This window comes from Lucilia cuprina, chromosome 4, assembly GCF_022045245.1.
Source record: "Lucilia cuprina isolate Lc7/37 chromosome 4, ASM2204524v1, whole genome shotgun sequence".
Lineage (NCBI taxonomy): Eukaryota > Metazoa > Arthropoda > Insecta > Diptera > Calliphoridae > Lucilia > Lucilia cuprina.
In genome coordinates this window covers 63,543,733-63,557,321 of record NC_060952.1, presented here as the reverse complement: position 1 = coordinate 63,557,321, position 13,589 = coordinate 63,543,733, and positions in this window count along the sequence as shown.

Here is a 13,589-nt window from a genome sequence, read left to right as displayed (position 1 = left end):
GAAATTTTAGTTTTTTATCAATAAATTGCTTAAATATTTTGGAATTATTGGTAATATTCCACATAAAACTTTCTTTATAAAAATAAAAATTTTATAAAAAGTAAAAATAGGGTATTATATTGTCGGCCATGCCCGACTATACTTTCCTACTTGTTTTTGTTAGATTTGTGAAGTTATCAACGTTTGTTGCGTCACAGCGTCTAGCAGAAAGTACCCCGGAAAAAGATCAATATAGGAATCGATTCTTTAATTAATTTTCTATCGATCACTGTTTTGGCGCACGCGGGATATTTTAAGTTTTTTTGTATAAAAACTTTTTCCTTATTTCTATTAGATTTGTGTAGTTGTCAAAGTTTGTTGCATCACAGCGTCCATTAGAAAGTACTCCAGAAATATATGAATATAGGGATCGATTCCTTAATCGATTCTCTATTGATCACTATTGTCTGTTTTGGTGCACACACAATATTTTATATTTTTTAAGTATAACAACATTTTAATCTGTTTATCAATACGGAGGGCGATACATTTTTCGATTTTCTATCGATTACATAATTCTGTTTTATTGCACAAAGAACATTTAAAATTTTTTTAAATAAATATCTCTAAATATGAAAAAAATGTAATCCATTCATTTTACGATTCCCTATCGATTGGTATAGTTTAATTTGGTGCACAGTCAATATATTTAATTTTATATCAATAATTCAATTATTATCAAATAAATCAATTGTTTGTTTTCTATTTGTTTACGTTTTTAATGTATTTTTTGCTTTGTTTAAATTTTTTATGCAATTTTACACGTGTATACAGAAAAAAGTACCTTTTTATGCAATAAAGTTTGCCAAAAATCTCCCTGTTTGTTTTCTTTTTGTAGGTAGAAATATATGATATACAAGCTTTTTGTAACCGGCGTTGCCAGTGATTTTAAATGATTTATAATATTAAATCTATAGATCAATTAATATTGTCTTTGCTTTTTACTCCTGAAATTAATATGTCGAAGGTTAAATCTGCATTCAAACTATACAACTTTCACAAAATTTACCAAAACCATGCATTTTCTCCCTTCCTCCTTTGGGCTTGAGTAATAAAAAATTACCTTTAAAATTAACAACAAAGCAATAAAAAAATATTAATACTTAAGATTTTGGGTTTTTAAATTCTTCAAAGCATTTGAAAAGGTACTTCACTAAAAATTAAGAAAGCTAAAACCAATATATATTTCCTTATGGAGCCTTCACACGATCACACATTACGTACGTTAAATCTAATGAAAAAGTAAGATAAAATTCCATCCGTATTTCAAAAAAATAATAAAAGTTGTATGATTGATACTTTTTGTGTTTACAGTGTGTGGTTCAAATTTCATAAATTTCGGTTCATTCGTTGTTATAATAAAATGTAATTGCATCACAAAATGTATCAAAAATACAATTATTTCCTTTGCAGTTTAATTTGTGAAAAATATTGATATTTATATTATTTATTCACACAAATTTAAAAACTTCATATACTTTTAAGATTAGACAACAAAATTCGTTACTTTTATCTGTAAATTTTTAGTTTATTAAATATTTTAAATTTAATAAACGCCTACCTTTGGCTCCTCATTTGATTGCCATTGGCTTCCTTTTTGTTTTTTTGGTTTGGTTTCTCTCCCACGAGTATGCACGTTCAGACGGACGATCCACGCAGTGACGGCAACTTCGTTACAACAGCGCTTTACCATGACGCTGAGGGAAGCTGTTAGCAACTAGCCTCTTTATGCACTTGCAAGCCATCCAGGTCCTCGGCACTGCTACCATTCACCTTGACCTTAAAAGTGCATATATATGTCATGATAGAATGAAGTAGGATTGACAGAAACATACCACTCTTACTATCTTGACAAGATGAGTAATCTTTAGTTAGTTAGTAGTAATGATGAAGAAAGTCTGTTATGTTGAAAGGAACAGCTTGGGAATTTAATGAAAATTTAAGCAATTGAACATGCAATAATTTCATATATTTAAAAGGGTTATTACCCGTGAAGATGTATATCGCAAATTACCTGCTCGCACTTTGAAGGCTTTTGAATCCTTCATTAGCTACACAAAATCAATGCAAACCATCACGTCTAAAGTACAAATTGAATGCCAAGAACTAGTTGATATTGATGATATGCAAGACAGTTTTACAACATTTACCTTTTATATGGTTCAACTACAGTTGAAAAACAGTTGAGAGATATTGAAAGCGTCGTAAGAGATTGTATGAAAAGCGTCAAGGGAAAACATGAGTAAAAAAGTCAACTAACAACAATAATCAAATTCTATACACTGTTTCAATTGATCTCAATTTGTTAAATAGAAATATTATATTAAATAGAAATTTCTGAAAGAGACTTTATATGGAGGATAGGAGCAAATAAGGAACGATCCCTATAAAATATGCTGGATAGATTAATATTTCCATAAATTTCTTCGCAATATTAGTGTTAATAAATGAGTTGTGGATGTTTCTTGACAATTTATGAAACACTTTATATGTTCAATTGTAACAATAAACTTATATTTTTTGTAAATGCTGAACGCACTGTTAAAGGTCTAGTATTCCTTTAACGTTCTGTGTAATCGTTTAATAAATTGATTGTTTAATAACCTTCATAATTGATTTTTTAAAAATTCTTTAGACGACAGTATAAGTATAGAAATACAAACCAGCGGATGCGATTGCGTTTTCTGCTTCCCAGAGAAATTGTAAATTAAATGGAATGCGGTTACGGTTGCGGATTTTGTAGCCATTTTATTGTTTTTGTATTTCATAGTTTATTTTTTCACCACATGGTTTTTGTTCATTAAAAGTATGAATGGCATGGCAGCTCTAAATGTAAATGAAAGAAAATCCGTAAACAAATTAAAATAAATTTTAATTTTAAGAGTAAAAATACAAACCAGCGGGTGCGGTTGCGTTTTCTGCTTCCCAGAGAAATTGTAAATTAAATGGAATGCGGTTACGGTTGCGGATTTTGTAGCCATTTACAAACTGATCAACTTAGTTAATCAGTTTGTAAATGCATTTAGCGTTGCTTGTTGGGATATTTACAATCTTACATTTAATTTCTATGACGGATAGTAATGATTTACGTGGGATTTCCAATGACGTTTTATTTAACATGATCAGAATTCTGGCCAAGCAGAAAGAAGTTATTCTGATCTGCATATTAATGCACAAAGTTTAATGAACAAGGCAGACGAATTTGGTTATATCTTCGAAAACTCTTGTGTAGATGTGGTTTGAGTTTCGGAAACATCGATTCCTGTCTCAACTACAAATAAACTTATTGGCCTTAATGGATATAAAGTTTTTAGGTCGGATAGAATTATCAAAAGTGGAGGAGGTGTTGCAGTCTATGTAAGAGATAATATATCCTGCAGAATAATCGCCAAAAATAATTACGAGGACAAAAAAGAATTTATCCTGGTTGAAATTCACTCTTCGGAAGGAAAAATGGTAGTCGATTGTGTTTACAGACCAAATCAGCACACGGATTTTTCAAATTTTATTCCCACTCTTGAAAACTTAACGCTACCTTATAGTGATGTGGTTATAACAGGTGATTTTAACTCAAACATTCTTTCTGAAATTCGCCTTAAAAACGCAATGGGCTCCATCGGACTTATACCGGTTAATGTTACGTCACCGACTCACTTCACCGCTACTAGCAGCACACTTATCGATCACTTTAACGTATGTGACTTCTCAAGAACCTTGCTCTATGACCAGATCTATTCACCTTGCTTCTCTAAACATGACTTCATATTTTATAAATTCATCATATACATACAGAGATTTTCGAAATCTAAATTACAATGTACTGTACGAGAACTACTTGCAAATAAGATGGGATAGCATTTATTATATGACTTCTGTCGTCGATCAAATATCATTTATAAACGACAACATCCTTAAACTCTACGATGACACTGTGCCACTAATCACTAAAAAGATTTCTACTAAAAGTAAACCATGGTTTTCTGTATCCATCAAACAAGCTATACAACACAGAGACTTGGCCTACACAAGGTGGGAACGATTCAAAACTATTGAACTTAAAAAAGCTTTTCGCACTGCGAGGAATAATGTTAATAGTATAATAAAACAAGCTAAGTCTGACTATTACAGCAATCGTTTTAGCTCTGCGCTTGACTCCAAACAAACTTGGAAAGTTATTCGGGACATAGGCATTGGAAGTAAAGACAATGCCAATTATTCAGCAGTTGATTCGGATGAATTAAATGAGATCTTCATCAAAGTCCCCTCCGTATCACTTAATAGGAATGCTTCACAGGTTTCCATAAACACATGAATAGCCAGCAATAACTCTAATCCGTCACAACACATGTTCATTTTTCCTGTGTCACGCCGTCTGATGTTCTATCATGTTCCCATACTGTGAAGTCCAATGCTGTTGGAGAAGACAATATAAATCCAAAATTTATAAAAATTATCCTTCCGTTAATACTGCCTTTTATTAATCACTTTTTTAACACGATCATCACCAAAAGTTATTTTCCCCTTAAATAGAAGCACGCTAAGATTATTCCTATTCCGAAATCTAGTGATGAATTTCGCCTCATTGCACTACACATCGAATTTTTTTGGAAATAAATCTGGCATTTCTAAACGGCTGATCCGATCGGGATAAAATTTGGCGTGAGCGTAGCCAAGGAGTATTCGAGTTTAAGTTTTGAAGATGAACCCTGCAGAAGCCTCAGGGACTGTGGCGGCTCAAAGTAGGGTACCTACGACATGTAAAATTTTTAAACTCGTGCCATTTTTTTGTTTTTCACCCAAATACAAAGATTTTATATTTTCTGAAAGCACTCGACGAGATCTTGAAAGAACATGCGTAGACATTCTAATATCTGAGTTATAGGCATTTAAAAATTTAGTGATACAAAATTTACCATACCTTGGTCCGCTTTTTTTGAATACCGGGCGTAATTTTAGACCAAATGGACTCAATTTTTTCTTGTTAGTTAGACAACAAAATTTCCAATAATATACAAAAAATTCAGATTCAGATCAATATCATTTACAGATCCAAAAATAGACGTTTTTTAATTTAAAAATTCAAAAAATTTTAGATTTTTGCCGTTTTTTTACCAAAAATGTGTCTTAACTCTTTTATTAATAAAATAAAATTTTCTTTAAGAACATATAACAATTTTATAGTTTTCTGAAAGGTATCTTTACGCAGAACGCTTTGGCGTAAAAAGCTGCGTCCTTCCGAATATGACCTATTTTTTATCAAAACTTCAACTTTGGGCGACATGTTCTAAAATCCCAAAGCTGGGATCAGAAAACTGAAAGCAGTTTTGAAAACCTCAATATGTTTTATATTTACTCCAAAAGTATTTTCCCAGCCCTTAAAGAAATGTGGACCATATGGGCAAAAAAGTTCCTATTTTTGGGAATTGTGGGATGCCCTTTGTCCTTTTCATTTTTTTTTTCATATTCTTATTTGAAATGACAAATTTTAGCGTTGAATATTTCATTGAGTTTTGTTCATAAATAAAGATTTTGTCATACATTACATATTTGTTAAATTTATAAAACTAAAAAATTTTAATAGGGTCGCAGATAGCTACAACTATTTAGTCCATATTTATCCCTTAATATCATTTTTTAGTTAGATATAGAAATTCTCGACCCTTTACAAGAATTTCAAGCTAATATCTCAATTACATTCAAAAATATGTTCATTTAAACCTGTGTCCATTAATTTTATCTTTTTCATATTTTAGTATTAAATATGACAGAACATATTTAAATCTTATATTTACCTATTTTCTTTTTGCTTTCTTATCCTTATAATTGAAAGGTCCTATTATGCTTAAATTTTCAGAAATTTATAACTTTTTTTACCTAAACTTTTCAACAGATCATTTCGTTCTGTTTCGTTTATGATCATGTAGGTAAAAATACACAGGTTATGAAAATTTCAATTCATTCAATAAAAAATAATAAATAAAAGTTTTCAAGAGTGGGAATAAAATGTCCTATTATGCTTAAATTTTCAGAAATTTATAACTATTTTCACCTAAATTTTTCCGACAGATCATTTCGTTCTGTTTCGTTTATGATCATGTAGGTAAAAATACACAGGTAATGATAATTTCGATTCATTCACTAAAAAGAAATATCAATGACTGAATTACAGGTTATAGTAATATAGTCCTAAATGTTAATTGGTAGACAATTCGTAATTTTTTACTTTGGAATACCTGTATCGGAAATGACAAGAATTGGTATATAAGTAAACTTCTCAGATTTTAAGTACCATATTTAATAAATCTACAATGAAGATTATATTAAAGTACGAAGAGTTGTGTTCCGTTCTATGGAGTGTATCTTCAAAAGGGCCAGAAAGAATTGAAGACATTTCAAATCATATAAAAACTACATATAGTAGAAAAATATAGACAAAACAAACATATCAAAACTTTTAAACTTTCTGATGTAAAAAGTAAGTCTGTGGATGAAAATCAAAAGAAATTTCGATTAAAATTTTATAGTTGGATGGAAACTACTACGGAAATCTCAACTTACAACACATCAAAAAAGAAGGTCACACAAAAACTTTTTTCAATCTCAAATGAGGAAATTGCTGATACATTTAACGAAATGCTGAAAAAGGAAGACCATCCTATGGATGCCATACATATTGCAACTATTCTTCTTAATGCATCACCAAAACTAATTAAGCGAATTGTGGAAAGTATACCAACTCCTACATCACAATCAAATTTTACTGAAGAGGAAGCAATAGCGCTTATGTTGGAACTGGGTTTCAGTCGAAATAAGTACCAAATATTGAGCAAAGCTCTGCATGAAAAAGGACACAATATATTACCATCATACAAGGTGATCCAGGAAAAAACAAACTATCCTACCATCACCTATTGCTGTTAATAATGTGGAAGCTTGTATTGATATATCATCTTTGCTCGAAAACACAGCATCAAGAATTGCGTCAGACTTTTCAGAAGACCAACTAAGGAAAATTCATAACTGTGATGTTGTCTTAATGTGTAAGTGGGGATGTGACGGTTTATCAGCACTTCCAGAATACAAACAAGCTTGTGGAAGTCGGAAATTAGCAGACTACAAAAGTGTATTTATGTCACCATTAGTGCCATTACGAATTCTTTCATATTCCCTTAATCCATAATCGTCAAGCATCGGAAATTCATTTGAAGATATATGGATCAATACAACTCCGGGTTCAAAAAATTTTTGTAGACCCATTGGATTTGAATATATAAAGGAGTCAAAGAAAACAACAAAAGATTTAGTGGAATATTTAAAAGATGAAATAAATGCACTGGAGCCCATTTGCATAAAAATAAAGGAATTCTCTATTATCGTATCATATCAGCTAAGCTTGATGATTGTTAATAATTAACAATGATTGATGCCATAACAGAAACTTCTTCTTTCTGGAGATGCTCAATATGTAATGAGAAAAAGTCGCAATTCTCAAATATAAACAAAAGCAGAAGTATGTCCTGTCTTTCGGAATTTCACCACTTCATGCCAGAATACGATTTTTGGATTACTTTTTACACATAGCATACGACCTTTAACATTATTCCTTGCAGCACGAAAATCTGTTTTAAGTTCAATTGTTTTGAAACATTTCCACCTTTAGTAGGTCAAGTCTCTGTGTTGGATAGCTTGTTTGATTAATACAGAAAACCATGGTTTATTTTTAGTAGTAATCTTTTTAAAGATTAGTGGCACAGTGTCATCGTAGAGTTTAAGGATGTTGTCGTTTATAAATGATAATTGATCGTCGACAGAAGTCATATAATAAATGCTATCCCATCTTATTTGCAAGTACGTCTCGTACAGTACATTGTAATTTAGATTGCGAAGATCTCTGTATGTATATAATAAATTTTTTAAGACGAAGAGAAAAATTATATAGAAATATGAAGTCATGTTTAGAGAAGCAAGGTGAATAGATCTGGTCATAGAGCAAGGTTCTTGAGAAGTCACATACGTTAAAGTGATCGATTAGTGTGCTGCTAGTAGCGGTGAAGTGAGTCGGTGACGTAACATTAACCGGTATGAGTCCGATGGAGCCCGTTGCGTCTTTAAGGCGAATTTCAGAAAGAATGTTTGAGTTAAAATCACCTGTTATAACCACATCACTATAAGGTAGCGTTAAGTTTTCAAGAGTGGGAATAAAATGTCCTATTATGCTTAAATTTTCAGAAATTTATAACTATTTTTTACCTAAATTTTTCCGACAGATCATTTCGTTCTGTTTCGTTTATGATCATGTAGGTACAAATATACATAGTAATATAGTCCTAAATGTTAATAGGTAGACAGTTCGTAATTTTTTACTTTGGAATACCTGTATCGGAAATGACAAGAATTGGTATATAAGTAAACTTCTCAGATTTTAAGTACCATATTTAATAAATCTACAATGAAGATTACATTAAAGTACGAAGAGTTGTGTTCCGTTTTATGGAGTGTATCTTCAAAAGGGCCAGAAAGAATTGAAAACATTTCAAATTATATAAAAGCTACATATAGTAGAAAAGTAGACAAAGACTATAACATTGTATATACAATAAAAAAATTATAATTTATAATTATGAGCCACGCACAACAGCATCTAAATCACCCCACACAAACCACCTTTCCCGCCCACTGAAATATAAAACACAATTTAATACAATATCATAAGTTAGTATAATAGCTTTTTTATTCGAACTGTTTATCATAAACATAATACAATTAATTCTTACAACCTACTTATATAGTTAATTCCTCACACTACTTATATTCTATAAAATAATCGGTATACATATCCAGAAGGTAATATAAGTCCTTTAAATCTTCCTTGTTTTGAGATGATAGAGTTTCATAACAAATCCATCTTTTTCGCATAGTTGAAAGAACAGGATCAGAAGATAAAAGTAAACTATTAAAAATATCTTCATTCTGTGATTGCCTGGAGCATGATTGCCTGGATCCATGGATACAAAGATACAAGTAATTTAGAAATTTTAGATGTATATTCCCCAAATCGATTTCCATTAATTTTATGTTTACTATTCAGTGCCATTAAAATAGTGTTAACTCTTCGAAGCAACAGTTATTTTTGAAGTAATTTCAAAATCACGAAAAAACCTTTTCACCGTATTACCGTCATTTGTACTACCGCAACTTGGAAGTGTATAACAGATTTTGAAAATTAAAAGTTAATTTCTTTTTTTTTTTTGCTTCATTATTTTATATAGTACAAGTATTCTTCTAAATTACAGTCTATAGCATTGGTAGTGTTACAGTTTGTAACATTAGTAAAAATATAAGTATTTTAATTAAAATTTGTAAAAATATTATGTTACTTTATAAGAAGTCATGTAACTTTACAGAAAATCATTATCATGACTTATTAATGTCTTTAGGCCGTTTGTACACAATACATGATTGTTATCGATCTATGTTTACAGTTATCGATCTACATGATTACAGATTATCATAACTAATGACATGTAATGTTGACGAGACAAACGAGAATCTTTCTTTTTCCTTTTTGATTCCATAGCTCTCAGAGCACAAATTTTAATACGGAAAGCTATAAGTTTAAACACAAAAAGTAATACAGTAATTATATATAAATTTTTTTATTATACATCTTTTGCATTTAAATAAATCGATTTTTTTGTTAAATGAAAAGAAAAACCCAAAATTTTGGTAAGATTTAATATAATAAAATAAGTAATTTAAGTGGAAAATTAAAGAAATTATGAAATTCCACAGGGTTTTTATATAAGATTATTTAACTAATCTTAATCAGCGTGGTTATTTAAGATAAGTTTAATAACTCTTAAGAAATATGAGTAAATTATATAATGATGTAAAGATTTGGAAATGTCAAATCCAATTGTGGAGTTAAACATCAGCATTTTGGGCACTTAAATGAACTTCACTTGCATACATAGCCTGAAAAATTTTTCATCTAAAATATTAATACTAATTCTTATGAAGTGTACCAAAATTTAAAAAAAAGAAAACTATACATTTCATATAATTGAAAGAAATAGTGATGATTAAATATTATAGTACAGGAATATACACCAGACCAAAAGTGAACGTAAAAGAGTAGAGGTTATATGACATGTTACCCTGTACTTAAAGCATTGCCGAAGTATTGCATCTCAATTTGTGACGTCAACAACATCAATGGGAATCTTCCATAGAGATAATGGTAAAACAGTGCTAATTAACATCACATAAATATTATAACTTGAACTGTTATAAAAAATGGTAACGTCATCATGAAACTCTATCATCTCAAAACGAGGAAGATTTAAAGGACTTATAAATGAAATGAAAATGAAAATAAGTAGTGTTAGGAATTAACTATATAAGTAGGTTGAAAGAATTAATTGTATTATGTTTAAGATAAACAGTTCAAATAAAAAAAGCTATTATAATAACTGATGATATTGTATTAAATTGTGTTTTATATTTCGGTTGGCGGGAAAGGTGGTTTGTGTGGCAACATTTTTGAAAATGTTGCCACTGCGTCCTTCCGAATATGACCTATTTTTTATCAAAACTTCTACTTTGGGAGACATGTTCTAAAATCCCAAAGCTGGGATCAGAAAACTGAAAGCAGTTTTGGAAACCTCAATATGTTTTCTATTTACTCCAAAAGTATTTTCCCAGCCCTGAAAGAAATGTGGACCCTATGGGCAAAAATGTAAAAAATCCCATTTTTGGGATTTTCATTCCTATTTTTGGGAATTGCGGGATGCCCTTTGACCTTTTCAATTTTTTTTTGCATTTTCTTATTTGAAATGACAAATTTAACAAGCCTTGAAGATTTCATTGAGTTTTGTTCATAAATAAAGATTATATATTTACATATTTGTTAAATTTCTAAAACTATGATTTATATCAAAATTTTAATAGGGTCGCAGATAGCTACAACAATTTAGTCCATATTTAACCCTTAATATCTTTTTTTAGTTAGATATGGAAATTCTCGACCCTTTACAAAAAATTTCAAGCCAATATCTCAATTACATTCAAAAATATGTTCATTTAAACCTGTGTCCTTTAATTTCATATTTTTCATATTTTAGTATTAAATATGACAACATGTTTAAATCTTATATTTACCTATTTTCTATTTGTTTGCTTATCCTTATAATTGAAAGATCCTATTATGCTTAAATTTTCAGAAATTTATAACTATTTTTTACCTAAATTTTTTCGACAGATCATTTCGTTCTGTTTCGTTTATGATCATATAGGTAAAAATATACAGGTAATGATAATTTCGATTCATTCACTTATAAGAAATATCAATGACTGAATTACAGGTAATTTTTTACTTTGGAATACCTGTATCGGAAATGACAAGAATTGGTATATAAGTAAACTTCTCAGATTTTAAGTACCATATTTAATAAATCTACAATGAAGATTACATTAAAGTACGAAGAGTTGTGTTCCGTTTTATGGAGTGTATCTTCAAAAGGGCCAGAAAGAATTAAAGACATTTCAAATTATATAAAAACTACATATAGTAGAAAAGTAGACAAAACAGGCATATCAAAAATTGAAAACTTTTTGATGTAAAAAGTAAGTCTGTGGATGGAAATCAAAAGAAATTTCGATTACAATTTTGTAGTTGGATGGAAACTACTACGGAAATCTCAACTTACAACACATCAGCAGGAGCGCCTTGCAAGTCATACGAAGACTTATGTTCAAGGTCAAAAAAAAAGAGGGTCACACAAAAACTTTTTTCAATCTCAAATGAGGAAATTGCTGATACATTTAACGAAATGCTGAAAAAGGAAAACCAACCTATGGATGCCGTACATATTGCAACTATTCTTCCTAATGCATCACCAAAACGACTTAAGCGAATTGTGGAAAGTATACCAACTCCAACATAACAATCAAATTTTACTGAAGAGGAAGCAATAGCGCTTATGTTGGAACTGGGTCTCAGTCGAAATAAGTACCAAATATTAAGGAAAGCTCTGCATGAAAAAGGACGCAATATATTACCATCATACAAGGCGATCCAAGAAGAAAAACAAACTATCCTACCATCACCTATTGCTGTTAATGATGTGGAAGCTTGTATTGATATATCATCTTTGCTCGAAAACACAGCATCCAGAATTGTGTCAGACTTTTCAGAAGACCAACTAAGGAAAATTCATAACTGTGATGTTGTCTTAATGTGTAAGTGGGGATGTGACGGTTTATCAGCACTTCCAGAATGCAAACAAGTCGGACATTAGCAGACTACAAAAGTGTATTTATGTCATCATTAGTGCCATTACGGATTCGTTCATATTCCCTTAATCCATCATCGTCAAGCATCGGAAATTCATTTGAAGATATATGGATCAATACAACTCCGGGTTCAAAAAATTTTTGTAGACCCATTGGATTTGAATATATAAAGGAGTCAAAGAAAACAACAAAAGATTTAGTGGAATATTTACCCATTTGCATAAAAATAAAGGAATTCTCTATTATCGTATCATATCAGCTATGCTTGATGTTTGTTAATGATTAACAATGATTGATGGAAAGGTCATCAATGCCAACAGAAACTTCTTCCTTCTGGAGATGCTCAATATGTAATGAGAAAAAGTCGCAATTCTCAAATATAAACAAAAGCAGAAGTATTAATGAAGAAGTCCTGTCTTTCGGAATTTCACCACTTCATGCCAGAATACGATTTTTGGATTACTTTTTACACATAGCATACGACCTTAAATATAGAAGTGTGCCAGAGAATCTTACTAAATCAACAAAAAATAATGAAGAATTGAAAGATCTGAGAGCTGCCGAAAAAAGCAGAATCTAAGAGGAATTTAAAGTTCAGGTGGGATTAAACATCGACAAACCACTTGTAACGTTTTCTTTGGCACTGTTGCCAATTATAAAATCAAGTTTAGTGGTCGGTTATGGGGAGGTTCTTGATCATTCCTAATCACCATACATTGACATAAAACAAAAATAAATATTATCATTCCAAGGCTTATGAAGTTAAACAATTAAACAAATTACTAAAATTCTAATCTATTGTGAATGTTAATCTCCATGTTGCACTGTGTTGTAGTTAATGCAATATAAGTCACAGATGTTAATATGACCATGATCACTATAAGGATTTTCCCACCTATATTTCCCAAAATACCACAGTGATCTATTAAGCAAATGCTAAGTATTTCCCTAAAAATTTTGGTAGATAGAGTTTTAAATTATTCTAGTCAACATTCCCTTAAATTTCTTCTACTCAGTGTGATTCATGTCAATTCAATTAGATATTTTATTAAAATCGAAACTTATAATTTTTTTGACAATACTTATAAATATATTTAAGTATAGAGGTAAGCTGTTATGATAGTAGTTTATCAAATTCATAAAAAAATTAAATAAAAATTTAATATAAATGACATATTTTAAATATTAACTTTTGATCATATGTTAAATCGACAGCATGTATATAATTTTATTATTGCATATTATAACTTACAGTT